At 41.3% G+C, this 19,693-nt stretch overlaps 1 long non-coding RNA gene across 4 annotated transcripts; it reads left to right on the forward strand.

Moving 5' to 3' along the window:
- The first annotated feature begins 410 nt into the window (after window positions 1–410).
- On the forward strand, window positions 411–6,658 carry LOC127299934 (uncharacterized). Of its 4 annotated transcripts, XR_011745014.1 has the most exons (7): window positions 411–784; window positions 918–2,530; window positions 2,769–3,190; window positions 4,832–4,916; window positions 4,989–5,045; window positions 5,132–5,332; window positions 5,442–6,658. It is a non-coding gene; the product is annotated as an uncharacterized lncRNA (long non-coding RNA). The 4 variants fall into 4 exon arrangements; XR_007850798.2 differs by having other exon boundaries at window positions 4,832–5,045; XR_007850797.2 differs by lacking the exons at window positions 4,832–4,916; window positions 4,989–5,045; window positions 5,132–5,332; window positions 5,442–6,658 and having other exon boundaries at window positions 918–959; window positions 2,435–2,530; window positions 2,769–4,006.
- Window positions 6,659–19,693: the final 13,035 nt, after the last annotated feature.

Raw genomic sequence — 19,693 nt, forward strand, 5'->3', positions numbered from 1 at the left:
AATGTGTTACATATATAATTCTAAATTTCGCGGATAATGAATATTCATATAAATATTTTTAATATACTTTTTTATTTTTTGATAAGTTCTATTTTTTTGTTAATCTAACCCAATACATACATAGTTAAAATTACTAATCAATTGATCTTATACCGTTGATCTATTTTTTAATTGTGTTATATATATAGTTCTAAATGTCGTGGATAATGAATATTATATATAAATATTGTTTAGATGTATTGAATTATTTAACTTGCATTTTTGCCTGAAGTTTATAGCGTTTATGGGTCTAGTGGACATGCTAATTTGTATCTTTTCTTGTGATTAATTGGCTTGTTAGGAAAATGGACTGTATATATTAATTAATAGTACTATAGCTTTCTTTGTCTTTTCCATGTTTCCCACAGCTCACCGTTCCATTTTTTTTTCTCCACCGCTGGCCCCAATTCAGGTAGTCTCCGGCTCTCCGCTCCTATCCTATCCCAAAAGGAAAGAAAAAGTTAGTCTCCGCTTGCAGGAATCCTCCAAAACCAAATCGCGGACTGCGTCCCTCACGTACGAATGGAGCTTCAATTGGAGATTTACGTACTATTGTTGGACTTGGATAACCATGGCGGACGGCCGGGCGGAAGAGGGCGAGGCAACTTCTATCCGACCAGGCGCTCGAGGCTTGCGACGCATATTGGGGCTAATGGCCGGCCTTCTGTCGGTCGTCTACCTGTAGAAGATAGAGGGCCTGGTGCCTGGCGTTGCAGTGAATCGGCGACGACGCGGCCATGAATTGGTACCAGCCTGCTTTTAATTTTTTTAAATTTCCATTCTGCAACGAAAGTACCAAAGTTTTATGTTGTGGTATCAAATGATACTCTTCTCTCTTCTTCATCTCATATTCTTTTTTGATTTAATCTCAATGTTAGGTTCATATGGTGCTCTCAGGTTGAGGGAGCTTTCACGATCAGGTCTTTTGCATACATTTCTCATAACTTTTGTCCATTCCATAGCAATAGTTTTGAAAAATAAATGATTTGTACAACCATAACAGTAACAGGCTTATTTTTTGTTTTGTTTTTGTTTTGCTCATATCATATATAAAGATACCAAAATGTTAATATTAGTCATTCTGTGGCATAGATTTGACTGCTTACCTGCAGGATTGCAGTATTATTCAGATTTGACGGTTATAATTTCTCATTGTTTCCCGTTTTATGCATATCAATTTTCTGAGTGCTAATGTTTGAAGAGATCACACCAAGGATCTCATACTGAGGCTCATGGAAGTTGTGTTTTGTTTATATGTTAGAAACCTGATGGTTGTCTGATGAGATAGATTTTGCACTGGTCATATATTTGTGGATCCATAGGATGTTACCCAATGGTCTGGTTTTGAAAACTTCAGTTCTGCAGTTGGTGTTGTTTTGTACTTCTGTACTTTAAATCATGGTACATATACAATTTCAGCAATTGGCCATTTCAATTTATCTCCTATCTAAATTACTGATGAAACATATATTGTCAGGTTGTGTTTAAGAATGAATGGCCACGCTGATTCCGCTGGTGACATAATTATTCTTGGAATATAGACCTTTTCTCCCACATGAGTTCCAATTTTGTTATGATTGCCTTCCATAGATAGGTCTACCTATTCCACCATATCAATCGATAAATACTTGATTTCCCAAATCATTGTTGATTGATTCCATTATTGAATCAAATGCATTTAGCTCTTCGGAGTTAAGATGACCAATGATCCTCTAGTGCTCTTATTTTTTTCCTCTTTGTTGTATCTCGGCTCTTCATTAAGCAATCTGTTTCCAAATACCTTTATCTCTGAAGAATTGGGAAGTTCTATTCCTTCTGTGAAGCTATGAGGCAACCTTTCATTAAGTGTTTTTCCAGCTTGTCTCATGACCTTCTCTATTTCTTCTGTGAAGCTATGAGGCAAAGTCAGGAGAGTTCAAGAGTTTTCTCTGTTTGTACTCCATGTTACTTCCCAGCATGATTCCCACAATAGTTGGCATAGGATGGTTTTGAAAAGTTATCTTAGATTGTTTACAGTCGCCCAAATTCATGCCTCATTGATGCAGTCAAGCCACTCTTTTTCGTCATCAAGAAATCCTAGTGCTTCACAAGCTGCTTTGTATGAGGTGTAGACAATTCCATTTAGAGTTCTTATGTCTTCAAAAGATGTGCATCCTCTGACAACGTTAAGTAACATACACATGTAATATTATTCGTGGCTTGTTGGATGGGCGTAATATATCCTTCAAACTGATATTCCTTTCTTTCTTTTGGTCCAGTGTGTCTGTATGGCTTCTTCACACATCCTTTTTTCCCTCTTAATCCACCGTAAATTTAGTGATTCCTACTCTTTCTTTCCAACGATCTTTGTTAAATATGTAGAATTCGAGAAAATGACTTATTACTCACTCTGTAGGTGGAAAGGCACCTTTCAATTCAGGGATCTCGAACGTGCATCTCGAAATGGAATATTCTCCATCATGTGTCGGTTCCAGATGTACGTGCATTCGAGGTAATCTTGATCTCATCATTTTATATTAGTGTTGTCGCCTGGTCATCGCCGCTATTTATGTATTTAAAAAGGCATTTATCAATAGTGATCTGATTCTCCTGCACACCTCCACATTTATGTTTGCTTCATACTTTACCAGTAGATTTCCATTGTATGGGCCTCGGTGTAGATGTGTGTGTTAGACTTAGACCGTCTGACCAGTTCCTTCATGTCTTTGCACTCTGTCTCGTGGTTGCAGAAACGTTGGCATCGTCACCGGCTGGCTGCAGTTCAGGTCGATCCTTAGCTCGGCGCCTCCTCCTTCTTGAACGCCTTCTCCACGGTCGATAATGATCTGCTGCACACCTCCACATTTATATGTGCTTCATACTTTACCAGTAGATTTTTCATCGTATGGGAAATTAGTTGTGTCTTATCCTATTTGCTTCATACTTTACCAATGGAGTACTATGGTACTGCATATAAGGCTTTTTTACGTGTTCTATTATTTAAAGAATAAAATAACATTTTTGTGTGCAAGGTACAACTATACTTACGGAGACATAGATGATTCGATTGAATCGATCACGCATCTGCCGACGCTGCAAGTTGCTGCTTATGCTGATGCTGGAGTACATGATGACGACCATCAGTGTCTTTGCCCATGGCCTCGGTGCAGATGTATGTGTTAAACCATCTGACCAGCTCCTTCATGTCTTTGCACTATGTCTTGTGGTCCCAGAAACGTTTGCATCTTCACCGGCTGGTTGCAGTTCAGGTCGATCCTTCCTCCTCCTTCTTGAACGCCTTCTCCACGGTCAGCCCCTCCCTGCATTATCTGATTAAACGGGGATATGATGAAACCTTCATAGATTGCAATACTATACCAATCTGTCGTGTCCATCAGGACCAGCTATCTTCCCTTGAGCACTATTGGATAGCTTTCCCATTAGTTTCCGTGTTGATTTCTGTGTGTATGAAGCAAAACTTTCGGTGTCAGTCCAGCTGTGCTTCCACAAAACTGGGAGACAATCATATGATCGAGAGACATACCTGCACCTAGATCATGTGTGTGTCAGTGCTTGTGCGCTCTTCTCCTTTTATATATCACACATTGAGGGCTTTGCATGATGCATACATCGGGATGTATGTGCCAGATGAGAATCTGTGTGCTGGCAAATCGGCATCTCATATCAATCGGATGTCTCGACGTTGGCCGTGTGCCCACGGGGAAGTGGCCCTTGCCCAAGCTTTTCACGGACCTGGGTAGCTGGCTGAAGATGGGGCAGTGAATCACTTCTTCAGATCCCAGACGATATGATCGGCAACTGACCTAGGGATCCATGGCTACGCTTTTTTATGGTATCCATGGCTACGTTGAAAAGAGGGGCTGCTGGACTTTTTAATGTTTGACGAAACTTTTTTTACAGGGAAAGATTAAAAGGCTACTTTATGTGTGGCAAAGGTGGGTAATTTTATGGAACTTTAATATCCGAATTTCTATTATCAAGATCGGTTGGTTGTGGTTTATTGATCTATCTAATTAGATGGCCATATGTTTCTGATTATTGTGGAATTTTCTAGTTTATTCTCTTTTTTCTGGTGATCCCTTAATGTACTTTTAATATATAAAATATTCTTTTTTTTTCTGGTGATCCCTTAATGTACTTTTAATATATAATAGATAGATTATTGTGTTGTAAATATATTCCGGTGGTTCTACCCCCTTGGCAATTGCGTAAGCGTTTTCGATAGTGGCAACTCTAGCACGCGCGTTAGTCCTGCTCCTCCCCGGTGAGCGCGCCGCCCCTACTACTCTCCCGGCGAGCACCTCCTGATCCTTCCGGCGAGTGCGCCCTGAGCTCCGGCCTCATCGAGCTTCACCCCCATACCCGGTAGAGCCTTGCTCTTCGCCTCCAACGCTCGACTACCACATCATCCCACAGGGGGTACCAATCTTGTGCTATCGATGCCGGTGTTGTTGCCGGCACGGAAGGTACTACTGGAGATCAGCAGGGGAATTATTATAGGTTTTACTATTAATTATTTTTGTTAATATATTGGTGATTTGTTGTAAAAATATTTTGGATAACTATGACTTGATTTTGGATAACTATGACCCAATTTTATGGTAGTCTTATATACTGCATAGTACATATTTCAGAGTGACATATGACGGACGATAGAGACCCGGCCTAGCTCTTAATTTGTTAATTGTTAATTATTGTTGTAAATATATTTGGTGATTTATCTATTTTAATTAATAAAACTATGATCCGGGACATATGGCGGCGTTCCACTAACTTTTTTACATGTCTTCAGGAGTGACATATGATGGGCGATAGAGACCCGATTTTGGATAACTATGATCGGGAAGCTGAAGCACATATAAATGGCATCATAAACGGTGATATTCCCTATATGCCACCAGAATATGAAGAAGAAGATGTTTATTCATATCTAAACCTTGACGGTGAAGGTGAAGTTGAAGGTGACGATCAAGGCATGGACATTGAAACGTTTGCTGGAGGGCGAGGTATATGTATATACATTGAGCCTTTGGTAATGCAAATTTAGTGATTTGAATAAATATGTATTAACGTGACTCTCTTTCTTTTTTAGCCCTCTGGATCGATAAAATCGATTGCAACAAAGCCGCGTGGCAAAACCCAAACGATGAAACCTAGAGAAACGTTGACGATCGATGAAAATGGCAGGCGGTTGGAGCCCAAAAAGCACTTGACAAAGTTTATTAACCAATGCAGAGTGGTTGCTAGAGACAACATCTCGATCGCCCTCTAGGAATGCAATGAGCCAAAGAAGGTACGTGTTGTTTTTTTTACTTTTGTCGACAAGAGAATGAAAAAGGATTGTTGGAGAAAACTTATGGAACATTTCGTTCTACCTCCGGAATACAACAAACACGATGAAGAGGGTAATGTGATTCCGGGTGGACGTCAGAGGAGAAGGCTAGTCAAAGAGTTCGCTCTTAAGAAGATGGGCGAAGAATTCCGGAACTTCAAAAAAAATATAGCCCGGCACTATATCTCGAAGAAGAAGAAGACTCCGGATTTCAAAGGATAGTATGAGAGACTGAAAGATGTGTGGCCCGAATTTGTGAAGCAAAAGGAATCGAAGCTTACCAAGACCATATCGGGAAAAAATAAGGAAAATGCTAATAAAAAGAGTACCATCATATTATGGGGCGAGGAGGATACCGCACTTTGGAGCCTAAGTGTGAGAAGATGGAGAACAACCTAAGGGAGCGAGTAATCACTCTAGGTACAGAGGGATGGGACCCAAGGGCCAAAAGCTGGTGGTATGGGCATGGGGGATCGCTAGACCCGAACACAGAGAGGTGTGTTCACCGGAAGAAAGTGTTTACTCCCACCGCCGCTCTTGTTGCGGCAATGGCCGAAGCTCAAGCGGGGAAGATCAAGGTGAACAGAGAGAAGGACCCGCTAACAGTAGCCCTCGGGAATTCTGAACACCCTGGACGTGTACGAGGCAAAGGCGCCATTCTGTGGAAGGAAGGGTTTCCCCAGGACAATGACCCGTACAATTACAAAAGCCGTAATAGAAATACGGGCCGTGATGCAGATCGTCTAGGGAACTTGAAAAGGGAACTATTTGATGTGAAGCAGATGGTGTGTGATCTAGCAACATGCAGATCGGCATGGGCCGCGTGAAGATCATGCAGCAAATATCAGAAGCCAGCAGCGGAGAAGCAGCGTGGCTTCCACGGATGTCCCGGCTGGTGCTAATGCACCGACGATCGATGGTGCACCGGGGCCTCGCTACCCTGTGGACGATGTACGGGACATTATGAAAGAATATGAGCTGCTTCAGCCAATGAGGAACATTTCCTGCAAGGTGGCATTCGGCACCGCTTTACCTTGTAAACCTGGAGCACTCCATCACAACAATCCCAGTGCAGCTGGCTATGCTTGTGTCACGGTGGATGACGTACTCGAAGGGTATGAGGACCTGTAGATTTACTATGTGTCAACACCCGGATTTTTAAGTCCGAATGCCTATTATGTCATACATCGCAATCCCAGGAATATTGTTGTTGCGAGGCATAATAGTTAAGTATCACAGTCATCATTCATTACAAACCATAATGTCTTACAACTTGGAATCACATCATCCATATTACACGAATAGTTGATCTATTGATCAACGAACAAACACAAGTTCATAGCGGAAGCGTAAGATACAAGGACTCTCTAGTCCACAGGCCAACGCTTGACGTCGAAAGACTCCTAGTTGTCGTAGGCGTCCTGCTGGTCATCTCCTTGTTCATCTTCATACTCTGGCCATTTGAATAGCCAGGGACAAAGCCGTGAGTACTTCAAGTACTCGCAAACTAATACTAATGTAAGTGCTAGACATCCTAGTAAGGTTTGCTAAGCTCTAGTTTATTGAAGGAGATATGCCCAAGAGGCAATAATAAAAGTGGTTATTATATATCTTTATGTTTATGATAAATGTTTATATATCATGCTATAATTGTATTAAGCCAAACATTGATACATGTGTGATATGTAAACAACAAAGAGTCCCTAGTATGCCTCTTAACTAGCTTGTTGATTAATGGATGATTAGTTTCATAATCATGAACATTGGATGTTATTAATAACAAGGTTATATCATTGTATGAATGATGTAATGGACACACCCAATTAAGCATAGCATAAGATCACGTCATTAAGTTATTTGCTGTAAGCTTTCGATACATAGTTACCTAGTCCTTATGACCATGAGATCATGTAAATCACTTATACCGGAAAGGTACTTTGATTACATCAAACGCCACTGCGTAAATGGGTGGTTATAAAGGTGGGATTAAGTATCCGGAAAGTATGAGTTGAGGCATATGGATCAACAGTGGGATTTGTCCATCCCGATGACGGATAGATATACTCAGGGCCCTCTCGGTGGAATGTCGTCTAATGTCTTGCAAGCATATGAATAAGTTCATAAGAGACCACATACCACGGTACGAGTAAAGAGTACTTGTCAGGAGACGAGGTTGAACAAGGTATAGAGTGATACCGATGATCAAACCCCGGACAAGTAAAATATCGCGTGACAAAGGGAATTGGTATCGTATGTGAATGGTTCATTCGATCACTGAAGTCATCGTTGAATATGTGGGAGCCATTATGGATCTCCAGATCCCGCTATTGGTTATTGGTCGGAGAAAGTACTCACCCATGTCCACGTAGTTCACGAACCGTGGGGTGACACACTTAAGGTTTGATGTTGAAATGGTAGAACTTGAATATGGAATGGAGTTCGAAGTTTTGTTCGAAGTCCCGGATGGGATCCCGGACATCACGAGGAGTTCCGGAATGGTCCGGAGAATAAGATTCATATATAGGAAGTCATATTCCAAGTTTGGAAATGATCCGGTGCATTTATGGCAGGATCTAGAAGGTTCTAGAAAAGTCCGGAAGAATGGCATTATGGAAGGTGGAGTCCCGGAGGGACTCCACTAGCATGGCCGGCCAGCCCTAAGGGGAAGGAATCCCAGGTGGATTCCACCCATGGTGGCCGGCCACCCCACCTAAGGAAAAGGTGGGAGTCCCACCTTGGGTAGGACTCCCTCCTTGAGTAGGTTTCCCACCTTTGGGAAGTTTCGGTGTTGGGGTCTTATTCGAAGACATGGACTACAACTCTTGGGGCTTCCACCTATATAATGAGGGGCATAGGGGAGGGGGCCGGCCACCATAGAGCCATAGCTTGGCCGCACCCCTTGAGGCCGGCCACCCCCTCTCCCAAACCCTAGCCGCCCCCTCTCTCCTCCACTTCTCCCGCACGCTTAGCGAAGCTCCGCCGGAGTTCTCCATCGCCACCGCCACCACGCCGTCGTGCTGCCGGATTCAAGGAGGAGCTACTACTTCCGCTGCCCGCTGGAACGGGGAGAAGGACGTCGTCTTCATCAACACCGAACGTGTGACCGAGTACGGAGGTGCTGCCCGATCGTGGCACCGTGATCAAGATCTTCTACGCGCTTTTGCAAGCGGCAAGTGATCATCTACCGCAGCAATAAGAGCCTACTCTTATAGGCTTTGGAAATCTTCAAGGGTTAGTCTTGATCATCCCCTCGTTGCTCCCGTCTTCTAGATTGCATCTTGGCTTGGATTGCGTTCTCGCGGTAGGAAATTTTTTGTTTTCTATGCAACGAATCCCTACAGTGGTATCAGAGCCGTGTCTATGCATAGATGGTTGCACGAGTAGAACACAATGGTTTTGTGGGCGTTGATACTCTTGTTGTCTTTAGTTTGAGTACTTTGCATCTTTGTGGCATAGTGGGATGAAGCGGCCCGGACTAACTTTACATGACCGCGTTAATGAGACTTGTTCCTCGTTCGACATGCAACTTGTATTGCATAAGAGGCTTTGCGGGTGTCTGTCTCTCCTACTATAGTGAAGATTCAATTTACTCTTCTATTGACAACACTAGTATCACCGTTGTGGTTCATGTTCGTAGGTAGATTAGATCTTACTCGAAAACCCTAAACCACGTAAAATATGCAAACCAAATTAGAGACGTCTAACTTGTTTTTGCAGGGTTTGGTGATGTGATATGGCCATGATGTGATGATGAATATGTATGAGATGATCATTATTGTATTGTGGCAACCGGCAGGAGCCTTATGGTTGTCTTTAAATTTCATGTTGAGTAGTATTTCAAAGTAGTTGTAATAGTTGCTACATGAGGTGAACAACCATGAAGACGGCGCCATGAACCTTGACGCTACGCCGACGATAATGGAGATCATGCCCGTTGATGATGGAGATCATGTCCGTGCTTTGGAGATGAAGATCGAAGGCGCAAAGACTAAAGGGCCATATCATATCACATATGAATTGCATGTGATGTTAATCCTTTATGCATCTTATTTTGCTTAGATCGCGACGGTAGCATTATAAGATGATCCCTCACATTAATATCAAGATAATAAAGTGTTCTCCCCTCGTATGCACCATTGTACAGTTCGTCGTTTCGAAGCATCTCGTGATGATCGGATGTGATAGATTCAACGTCCACATACAACGGGTGTAAGCCATGTTGCACACGCGGAATACTTGGGTTTGCTTGACGAGCCTAGCATGTACAGACATGGCCTCGGGACAACGGAAACCGAAAGGTTGAACACGAGTCATATGGATGATATGATCAACATGATTGATATTCACCATTGAAGCTACATCATCTCACGTGATGATCGGTTTTGGTGTAGTGGATTTGGATCGTGTACCACTTAACAACTATGAGGGATGTTGTATTAAGTGGGAGTTCATCAGTAATTAGATTAAAACATGAACTAATTATCATAAACATAGTCTGAGTAGTATTTTGTATTAATTTTGTAGTATTGGCATCCGCTTTCTACCATGCGCTAGTCTTGTTATTGAGATAGAAATACTGTTAAAATCTGACAAGAAACTTTACGGATTGGTACCGTATTGTTAAAGAATCAAGTATTGATTAAGTCCTATTGCAAACTTTTAGTAAACCTCACATTGTTGATTCAAAGAGCTATGGTTTCAATTAGTACCTAAAGTTATCTTGTCTCCGTGAAACTTGAAGTTCAAATTTGTTTGAAAAGTAAGGAGCTGAAAATTTAGTTTTCAGAAATAATCAAGGTATGAGATATATGTGATATCTAAGACCTTATTGCAAGATGATAGAATATAAATTTGGTGAGACTACATAAACTCATAAGTTTTATGGGAATGTATGAAGGTTGAAGACGCCAGGGGTCACAATCCTCCAACTATTGGGGCACTAATAATATTCGCATATCCATGAAGTTATCATCCTTAGTATGCACCATTGCTAAGACTCGTCGTTTCGAAGCATCACGTGATGATCGGATGTGATAGATTCTACGTGTGCATACAACGGGTGCAAGCCAGATTTGCACATGCGAATACCAAGGTTAAAACTTTACGAGCCTAGCATGTACAGACATGGTCTCGGAAAGTCGTCATGATATAATGGATAAATTATGAGTGAAATTGTTCATCATATTACAAAGTTACTAATAGTGAAATCTGAAACACTTGTCATATGATGATCAACTTAAAGTAAGAACCTCAAGGTTATTGGTATTTGACCAATAAACCTAGAAGTTAATAATGTTAAAGTGTTTTTCTGAATAATGAGGAAAGCTAAAAGAGAAACTGCAAAAGATATTTTGGCAAAAAGAAAAGAAAAGACTAGAAAGTCTAGCTCAGGTGTATATAAATGATATACATGTTATGGTTGTATTCCTAGTTAAGTCACACTATGAAATTCTTGGGTATTAGTACTATATTGGTTGGTATGAAGTGTCATACAAAACAACGCAATACAAGAATACAATGGCCTAAGTGACTGACAAGGAATATGATAGGAATGCACGTCTGGAACAAAATAAAGTGTTATTATGTTCGTCGTTAGCATTCTATCTAGCCCTTAGAATTTATAATAAAGAACTTAATAATTGTTATTTTGCTCTGGTCAAATGAAAACAATGAGTTGTTCAAATTATGACATTACTCCATGTATGATGGATAAGTTATTATAAATCTTAATGGTGAAACACACATACATAACACTGACGCTAAAATGCCATAAGGCAAATGATTTGAATTCCACTTATTTGTGGAACCGCTATTTAGGTCATGTTAGAAAGGAACGCATGAAGGAACTCCATGTAAATGGATTTTTGGAGTCATTTGATTTTTGAATCATTTGGCGCTTGCAAATCTTTTCTAAAGAAAATGATTAAAATACCGTTCATAGGCCAAGAGTTAAACGGGCAACTAACTTAGTGGAAAAATACATGACGATGTATGTGGTTCACTAGACATAGTTGTGTGCGGGAGATTCTTCTACTTCATGAAAACTTTCAACAATGAATTGAGTATATGTGGATATATTCGATAAGGAAGAAGTTTGAAATTTTTGAATGGATTCAAATAAATTTCAATATGAAGTGGAAATCATCGTAATAGAAAAATCAAATATCTATGATTGGATCATGGTGGAAATATTTGAATTACGAGTTTTAGCAAACATCTAAGAGAGTCATGAAATTGTTCTACAACTCACATTTCTTGGAGTATCATAATGATGATATAGTATCCGAGAGATGTATCCAAACCTTGTTGGATTAATGATGAGATAAAATATTATGACGCCATTATATTTTTGTGGATTATGCTTTAGTGACTACCGCTTTTACACTAAATAGAGCATCATCATGATCCGTAGAAAGGACACCATACGAGTTATGGCATGGGTATAAACCCTAATAGTCCTTTCTTTAAATTTTGGTCTAAAAGTTTACAACCAAAATCGGATGAATGTCTTTGTTGGTTATCCCAGAGATTTAATTGGGAATTTTTCCCACGAGACAAAGACAAAAGTGTTTGTCAATGTTTCTTATTTCCGAGAAATTGTTTCTATTGAAGTATTTGAGTGGGAGGACAATATAATTTGATAAGGTTTATGAACCTGAGCATAATGATCAGAATAGCGCAGCATCGGAATTGGTTTCGGAAGCGACCACGACGATCATGGCTCCCATGACTACAAAGTGTTTTAGCCATGGAGATCAAAGCACATATTGAACCTTGTAGGTATGGTTTACTTTGTAATCAAATAAATGATTTGTGGACAAAGCATTGATTTTGAACAATGATAAACCAACTACAAACAAAGAAGTTATGATGGGCCCTGACTCCGTTAAAATGGCTATACGCCATGAAATCCAAGATAGATGAATACTTTTTGAAAGTAAATAAATCTATAAAATTGATGGACTTGGATGAAATATCCTTGAAGAAGCTCGACTTGTTGAAAAGTTGTTTACAACAAAGTTCAAAGAGTTGACTACGATAAGATTATATCTTCCGTAGCGATGCTTATTGTCTATGTGGATTGTTCTAGAAATCGCTACATATTTCTTTATGAGATTTGCTAGTAGGATGGCAAAATACACTACTTAACAGAAGTGTGTATTAAAGGTGTATACAAGATACAACCAATTGTTTTGCTAGTCCGTAGAATACTAGATAGGTATACGAACTTCAATTGGATGAAGTGAGTATCACGGAGTTGGAATCTTCACCAGATGAAATAGTCAAAGAGTTTTTGATTTCATCAGAGACGATGAAGAGGCTTGCATTTGCAAGAAATTAAGTGGGAGCGCTGAGACATGTTTATAATACTTTATGTAGATGACATATAGTTGGTTATAAATGATGTAATTATATACTTGATTAAAAGATTTCATTGAGAATTAACTTCAATGAAAGGATATGGACTGAAACAAATTTAGTGTCAAGATCTATGAAGATAGATTGAAACACATAAATAAGTTTAAGTCAAAGTACATAGGATGGATATTGAAGTAGTTCAATATAGAAATATTAAGAAAATGTTCTTGTCATGTGAAGGTTTAACAAGACTTGAGTGTATCTGACACTCAATGAGTAAAAACACATGAGTGATTATAGATCACGAATAATATGTACACAATCAGATGTCCTATGCTCTAAAAGTGTTATGAGCATGTACCAGAATGATTCATGTGATGATCATTGAAAAACAGTAAGAATATTCTTGAGTACTTAAGAAGAACCAAGTATATATATATATAATTTTGTATGGAGAAATGACAAACAAATCGCTGTAAGGTGTTACACCGATATTGGTTTTGTCACATATAAAATATAATTTCAATCTCAAATTTGACTAAGTGTTGTTTAAAAGGTAGCACAATGAGTTAGAAGTTGTCTATGTTAGATTTAGAAGAGTTCTAAATATTGTGACGGAATCTACAAACGAAAGGCAGAGTATGTCATTGTTTTGACAATGACTGAGGATGTTAAGTCAAGAAGTTCTTTGAGGACTTGGTGTAGTTCCGATAGTGTCAGAACTTTGAAGCTATATTGTGTGTGACAATATTAGTGACATATTTCAGACCGCGGAATTAAGGTTCCACCAGAAGACCAAACATATTCAATGCCGACTCATTTGGAAATGAGTGATGCGTTGAGACGCAAATGAATTACAAAATACATACGGTTCTGAGCATGTCAGATCTGTTGACTAAAACCTCTCTCGTGAGCAAAACATGATAAAACACCGGAAGGCCAAGGTGTTATATCTTTACAAATGTAAACTAGATTATTGACTCTAGTGCAAGTGGGAGACTGAAGGAGATATGCCCAAGAGGCAATAATAAAAGTGGTTATTATATATCTTTATGTTTATGATAAATGTTTATATATCATGCTATATTAACCGAAACATTGATACATGTGTGATATGTAAACAACAAAGAGTCCCTAGTATGCCTCTTAACTAGCTTGTTGATTAATGGATGATTAGTTTCATAATCATGAACATTGGATGTTATTAATAACAAGGTTATATCATTGTATGAATGATGTAATGGACACACCCAATTAAGCATAGCATAAGATCACGTCATTAAGTTATTTGCTGTAAGCTTTCGATACATAGTTACCTAGTCCTTATGACCATGAGATCATGTAAATCACTTATACCGGAAAGGTACTTTGATTACATCAAACGCCACTGCGTAAATGGGTGGTTATAAAGGTGGGATTAAGTATCCGGAAAGTATGTGTTGAGGCATATGGATCAACAGTGGGATTTGTCCATCCCGATGACTGATAGATATACTCTGGGCCCTCTCGGTGGAATGTCGTCTAATGTCTTGCAAGCATATGAATAAGTTCATAAGAGACCACATACCACGGTACGAGTAAAGAGTACTTGTCAGGAGACGAGGTTGAACAAGGTATAGAGTGATACCGATGATCAAACCTCGGACAAGTAAAATATCGCGTGACAAAGGGAATTGGTATCGTATGTGAATGGTTCATTCGATCACTGAAGTCATCGTTGAATATGTAGGAGCCATTATGGATCTCCAGATCCCGCTATTGGTTATTGGTCGGAGAAAGTACTCACCCATGTCCACGTAGTTCACGAACCGTAGGGTGACACACTTAAGGTTTGATGTTGAAATGGTAGAACTTGAATATGGAATGGAGTTCGAAGTTTTGTTCGAAGTCCCGGATGGGATCCCGGACATCACGAGGAGTTCCGGAATGGTCCGGAGAATAAGATTCATATATAGGAAGTCATATTCCAAGTTTGGAAATGATCCGGTGCATTTATGGCAGGTTCTAGAAGGTTCTAGAAAAGTCCGGAAGAATGGCACTATGGAAGGTGGAGTCCCGGAGGGACTCCACTAGCATGGCTGGCCAGCCCTAAGGGGAAGGAATCCCAGGTGGATTCCACCCATGGTGGCCGGCCACCCCACCTAAGGAAAAGGTGGGAGTCCCACCTTGGGTAGGACTCCCTCCTTGAGTAGGTTTCCCACCTTTGGGAAGTTTTGGTGTTGGGGTCTTATTCGAAGACTTGGACTACAACTCTTGGGGCTTCCACCTATATAATGAGGGGCATAGGGGAGGGGGCCGACCACCATAGAGCCATAGCTTGGCCGCACCCCTTGAGGCCGGCCACCCCCTCTCCCAAACCCTAGCCGCCCCCTCTCTCCTCCACTTCTCCCGCACGCTTAGCGAAGCTCCGCCGGAGTTCTCCATCGCCACCGCCACCACGCCGTCGTGCTGCCGGATTCAAGGAGGAGCTACTACTTCCGCTGCCCGCTGGAACGGGGAGAAGGACGTCGTCTTCATCAACACCGAACGTCTGACCGAGTATGGAGGTGCTGCCCGATCGTGGCACCGTGATCAAGATCTTCTACGCGCTTTTGCAAGCGGCAAGTGATCGTCTACCGCAGCAATAAGAGCCTAATCTTATAGGCTTTGGAAATCTTCAAGGGTTAGTCTTGATCATCCCCTCGTTGCTCCCGTCTTCTAGATTGCATCTTGGCTTGGATTGCGTTCTCGCGGTAGGAAATTTTTTGTTTTCTATGCAACGAATCCCTACATTTATTTGCATAAAGCCAATTTTAGTTCACAAGTATTTGAGAAAAGCTTGTTCATATGCTAACTAACTCAAGTGGGAACATTAGTGTCATTCCCACCATTCAAGTGGTGATTTCAATTCAATTCACCACCATTCATTTCACCATCTTCTTTCAACATCATTTTCAAAAATATGACATCGGAAACTGTATGGCCTTTCCAACCGTCCGTAACCGTTGACGCGGCTATTCGAATAGATTGACACTCTGCAGAGGTTGCACACTTGTGCCACAACATTTGATTTCATCCGTCGGGATTACCCCGAATCATCGTAACACAGTACGCGGATCATCAACCATAACCTTTCACTTACAAATCCTAGTATGAGCACCTCTCCCCATGAGCTTGGCCTCCCAGTGAAGACCAACTGTCAACCTGGGAACTGCACAGGGCTTGGCCGTACAATTCACCTCAATTTCACATCATTTCTCAACAACGGAGGCAGCCTCAAGCGTAACCCCTATGACGTGTGTTCAGAGGGAACCCATACTAAGATGCATAAACTTCCAGTTAAGCCCTACCCATAATCAGGTATTGTGGGGGTACTTACTATTGGAAAGGTATCGCATTCAAACCAATATCATGTTTATCAAAAATCACTATCTTCTCTTGGTCATATTCACCTTCAAAAATCATTCAATGGAATGCATCATCATTCCAAGGTTTCAAATTCATTTCAAGTCACATTGTTCCCATCTAGAGTAGTCAAGTTTTATTTCATTAGCACTAGCTCTAATTCATGAGGGGTGCTATCTTGCTTTGCTTGATTGAGAATAACTTCACTACTCTAGTAAACTCTTGTACTTTGACCAAAGTTAACTATAAAAGTAACTTCTTGAGAAAACAAGTAAAAACTTGTAAGGTATAAACTTGGGATAGGCTTATGTAAGAAAAGGTAAGATTCATGGTGCCTTGCCCCAAGGGGCTTTGCACTTTGCAAGAATATTAGCTTGCCTTGGTAGTTCTCAAAATTCTCCTCCTCCTCCTCTTGGTAGCAACCTTCTTCTTCCGTGTACTCTCCGGTGCTAGCGTCTAAATTTGAATACGAGTATAATTACTCACTAATTCAATGGCTATTCCATGTATCACATATAAACACGCAAACTATTTTATGCACACAAATAATCTAATTAGGGTGCATGGGTTGTGTTGCTTGAGGAGAATTTACTTCTTTTTATTTAATATGTAAATGATAGTTTCCATAGGGTTCTTGAGAAATAATTTCCTCTCATTGAAATCTTCTTAAGATTTAATTTCTCAAACAATCATATATGAACTTATATTGACCTAAGTCAAACATTCATCATTATCATTTGAGAAAATGATTTAAATGAGGTAGACCACCTCATACTATTTAATAGTGCTACAAGTGATTTAAATCTCTAAGTAATTCATATAAGTGAGTTTGGCCAGGGGTCCAAACATCACATGAATTCATTTGAGACAAGGTTTAAATGAAGTAAAATACTTCATATGGTTTACTTAATAGTTTTGGACAATATCAACTACATAAACTAGCCATATTGTCCATCAATTAAACTAGGGCATGATCATGCAAGTGACCACACCATTTTATTGCATAAACAATTAGTGTAAGTCAAATGTGAGCTATTAGAGTTGGAATTAACTTAATATCTATTTTGGTTGATTTTTAATAATTATTTGAATATGAAAAAGTCCTTGCCTTCTTATTTTTATCACTTTATTTCTACAACAAATCTCGAGATGATACCAGTGGCATGTTGTAGATATTTTTACTAGCTTTCCAACAATATAAAGCTTGTTAAATTTGGCCAAGCCAAACAGATTCTATGAATTTCCAAAGTTGGGTTCAGTATTGAATTCGAATTAAATTTATTAAACGAAGTTTGAATTAAAAAGGCCGGCGGGAAAACTAACTGGGCCTAAACGATTTAAAACGGCCCAAGGCCAGCCCACCACGCGTCTGTGCCCGCGTGGGCTGCCTGACAAGGGGCTCCACCCGTCAGCGGCGTTTAAACGCCGAAGCGGTATGGATCAATCTAACGCGTTGGATTAGAACATGATCGAGCGGCGCACATTCATCGTTGTCGACGGCGAGAGGGAGTTCGCCGGCAGCTCAGGTAGGGGATGGGAGAGCTTACGGCGGCTCCAGCAAGGGTTGGCAGTGTGCGCGACGAGGTTGTGGACGACGACGAGTCTCCTGGTAGCAGTGGCGTCGCCTGGGGTGGTCGGGATCGTCGGCGATTGCTGCAGGGCTTCCGCGGCGGTGATCTTCCGACTGGCCTTGCTCCGGCGACGATTGAGGTAGCTACTGGTGCTGGGCGAAGCGGTGGTGAGTGGTGATCGTGATGGTGTGCTTGGTTCTGTCCAGGGAGGTCTCTATTTATAGGCGCGAGAGGGTGCTGCGGGTCCGAAGCGAGGTCGACATGCTCGCGGCTTCTCCGGCGAGCTATCGAGCTAGGCGAGGGCGTGGCGCTGTTCTGCGGTTCCTGGCGAAGCGTTTGACGGCGACAGCACGGTCGGGCGGTGGCTAGATTGGTCGCATTGCTTCCGCGTCGGTCGCGTCTGCGGCGGATCGGGGTCTCCTTCTCCGGCGACGGCGGGCACGGGTCGTGGTCGAGGGCATGTCTGGCGGCGTCGTGGTGTCACGCAGGTGCTCGACGTGCTCACAGGGGGTCCAGGGCGAGCGCGAGCGAGTGGGACGGCGCGTGGCCAGTGCGCATCTGTGGCGCGCCACGCGCGACACGAGCGGCATGCTGGCGCATTCTGGGCGCGCGAATTCCGGCGATGGTCGGCGTTGCTCGTGGCAGTGGCGTTGCTAGGCGTGGCTAGGAAGGTGAGGTGGTGAGCTTGGGCACCAGGGCCAGTGTGGAGGAAGAAGGAGAAGAGAGGGGGTGCGGCATGGGTGGCATGGGTCGGCATGGCCATGCCATGCAAGCTATGCTTGCCCTCCTTAGGTTTACTATGTGCCATTGATGGTTAGAGGGAACCAGGGGACCAATTGGGCTAGGTTTGATGTAGATTAGATGGGTAGATCACTATAGCAAATAGTGTCAAATAGTCACATAGATGCTATTTGTGATTTTTGTCCGAAATTTGATTTGATTCAAATTGTTGCAAGTTTTGAATTGTAAGTATTTCAATGAGTTAGAAATGACCAGAGGTGATGGAGTGTGGTGGTGGAATTGTTTAATTCAAGGTTTTGCAAAATTGGCTAAGTGTGAGATTGTTGCACATATTAAAATGTTGCAACTTTGGTTGAGCATAGCTAGTGATCAAGAAAGAATTTGGCATGGTGATATTTACAAAAAGTGTTCACCTTGATGTTGACTTGGATGTTTTGCAAAGAGTTAGCAAGGTTTGGTTTGAAAATTTTGAATTGCAAGGGCTCAAAGTAGTGATCAGGCTATAATTGGCAGTTTTGACCATTATCATATGTGAGCAAGTTTTGTATTTGAAATCCATTTGATTTGTGATTCTTTGATTCCAAAAGTTGTAATAAGTGTTTAGAAACATTATTCAACTAATGGTGAAGACCAAATAGGTCTAGGGCCAAAATTTATAAAAATGCCATAGGGCATATGTGAGGGTTTTTAGGGTTTTGCATTTATTTGATTTTCTTCCTCTTTTTGCTTTATTTGGTTTGTGATCTTCTTATGATCACTTTAGGGTTTTAGGGTTTATCTTATACACAAAATAACAATCATCATGGCATATCAATCAAATGCACAAGTCCTATGCATGGCACTATATGCAATTTAAAAAGTTTTTGTTGGTTTGAAATTTTGCTCTCTGGAATTCTTCTAACTTTCTTTTATTGAAATTTGGGATGTTACAAACCCTTCCCCCTTACAAAAGATCTCGTCCCGAGATCGAAAAGAAAGTTAGGTACTAAAGAGATCTGGGTACTCCTTCTTCATGAAGTCTTCGCGTTCCCATGTGGCTTCATCCTCGGTATGATTGCTCCACTGTATCTTCAGAAACTTGATGCTTCGGGTGCGGGTGGTTCGGTAAGCTTCCTCCAGTATGCGAATCGGCACTTCGCGGTAAGTCAGGTCCTGGTTGATATCCACCGATCGGTGATCGATGTTCTTGAGCACTTCGGTCTTCTCAGGAACTTCAAGGCATTTCCGGAGGAGTGAGATATGAAACACGTCGTGCACAGCCGACATC

The sequence above is a fragment of the Lolium perenne genome, chromosome 5 (assembly GCF_019359855.2).
Source record: "Lolium perenne isolate Kyuss_39 chromosome 5, Kyuss_2.0, whole genome shotgun sequence".
In the NCBI taxonomy this organism is placed as follows: domain Eukaryota; kingdom Viridiplantae; phylum Streptophyta; class Magnoliopsida; order Poales; family Poaceae; genus Lolium; species Lolium perenne.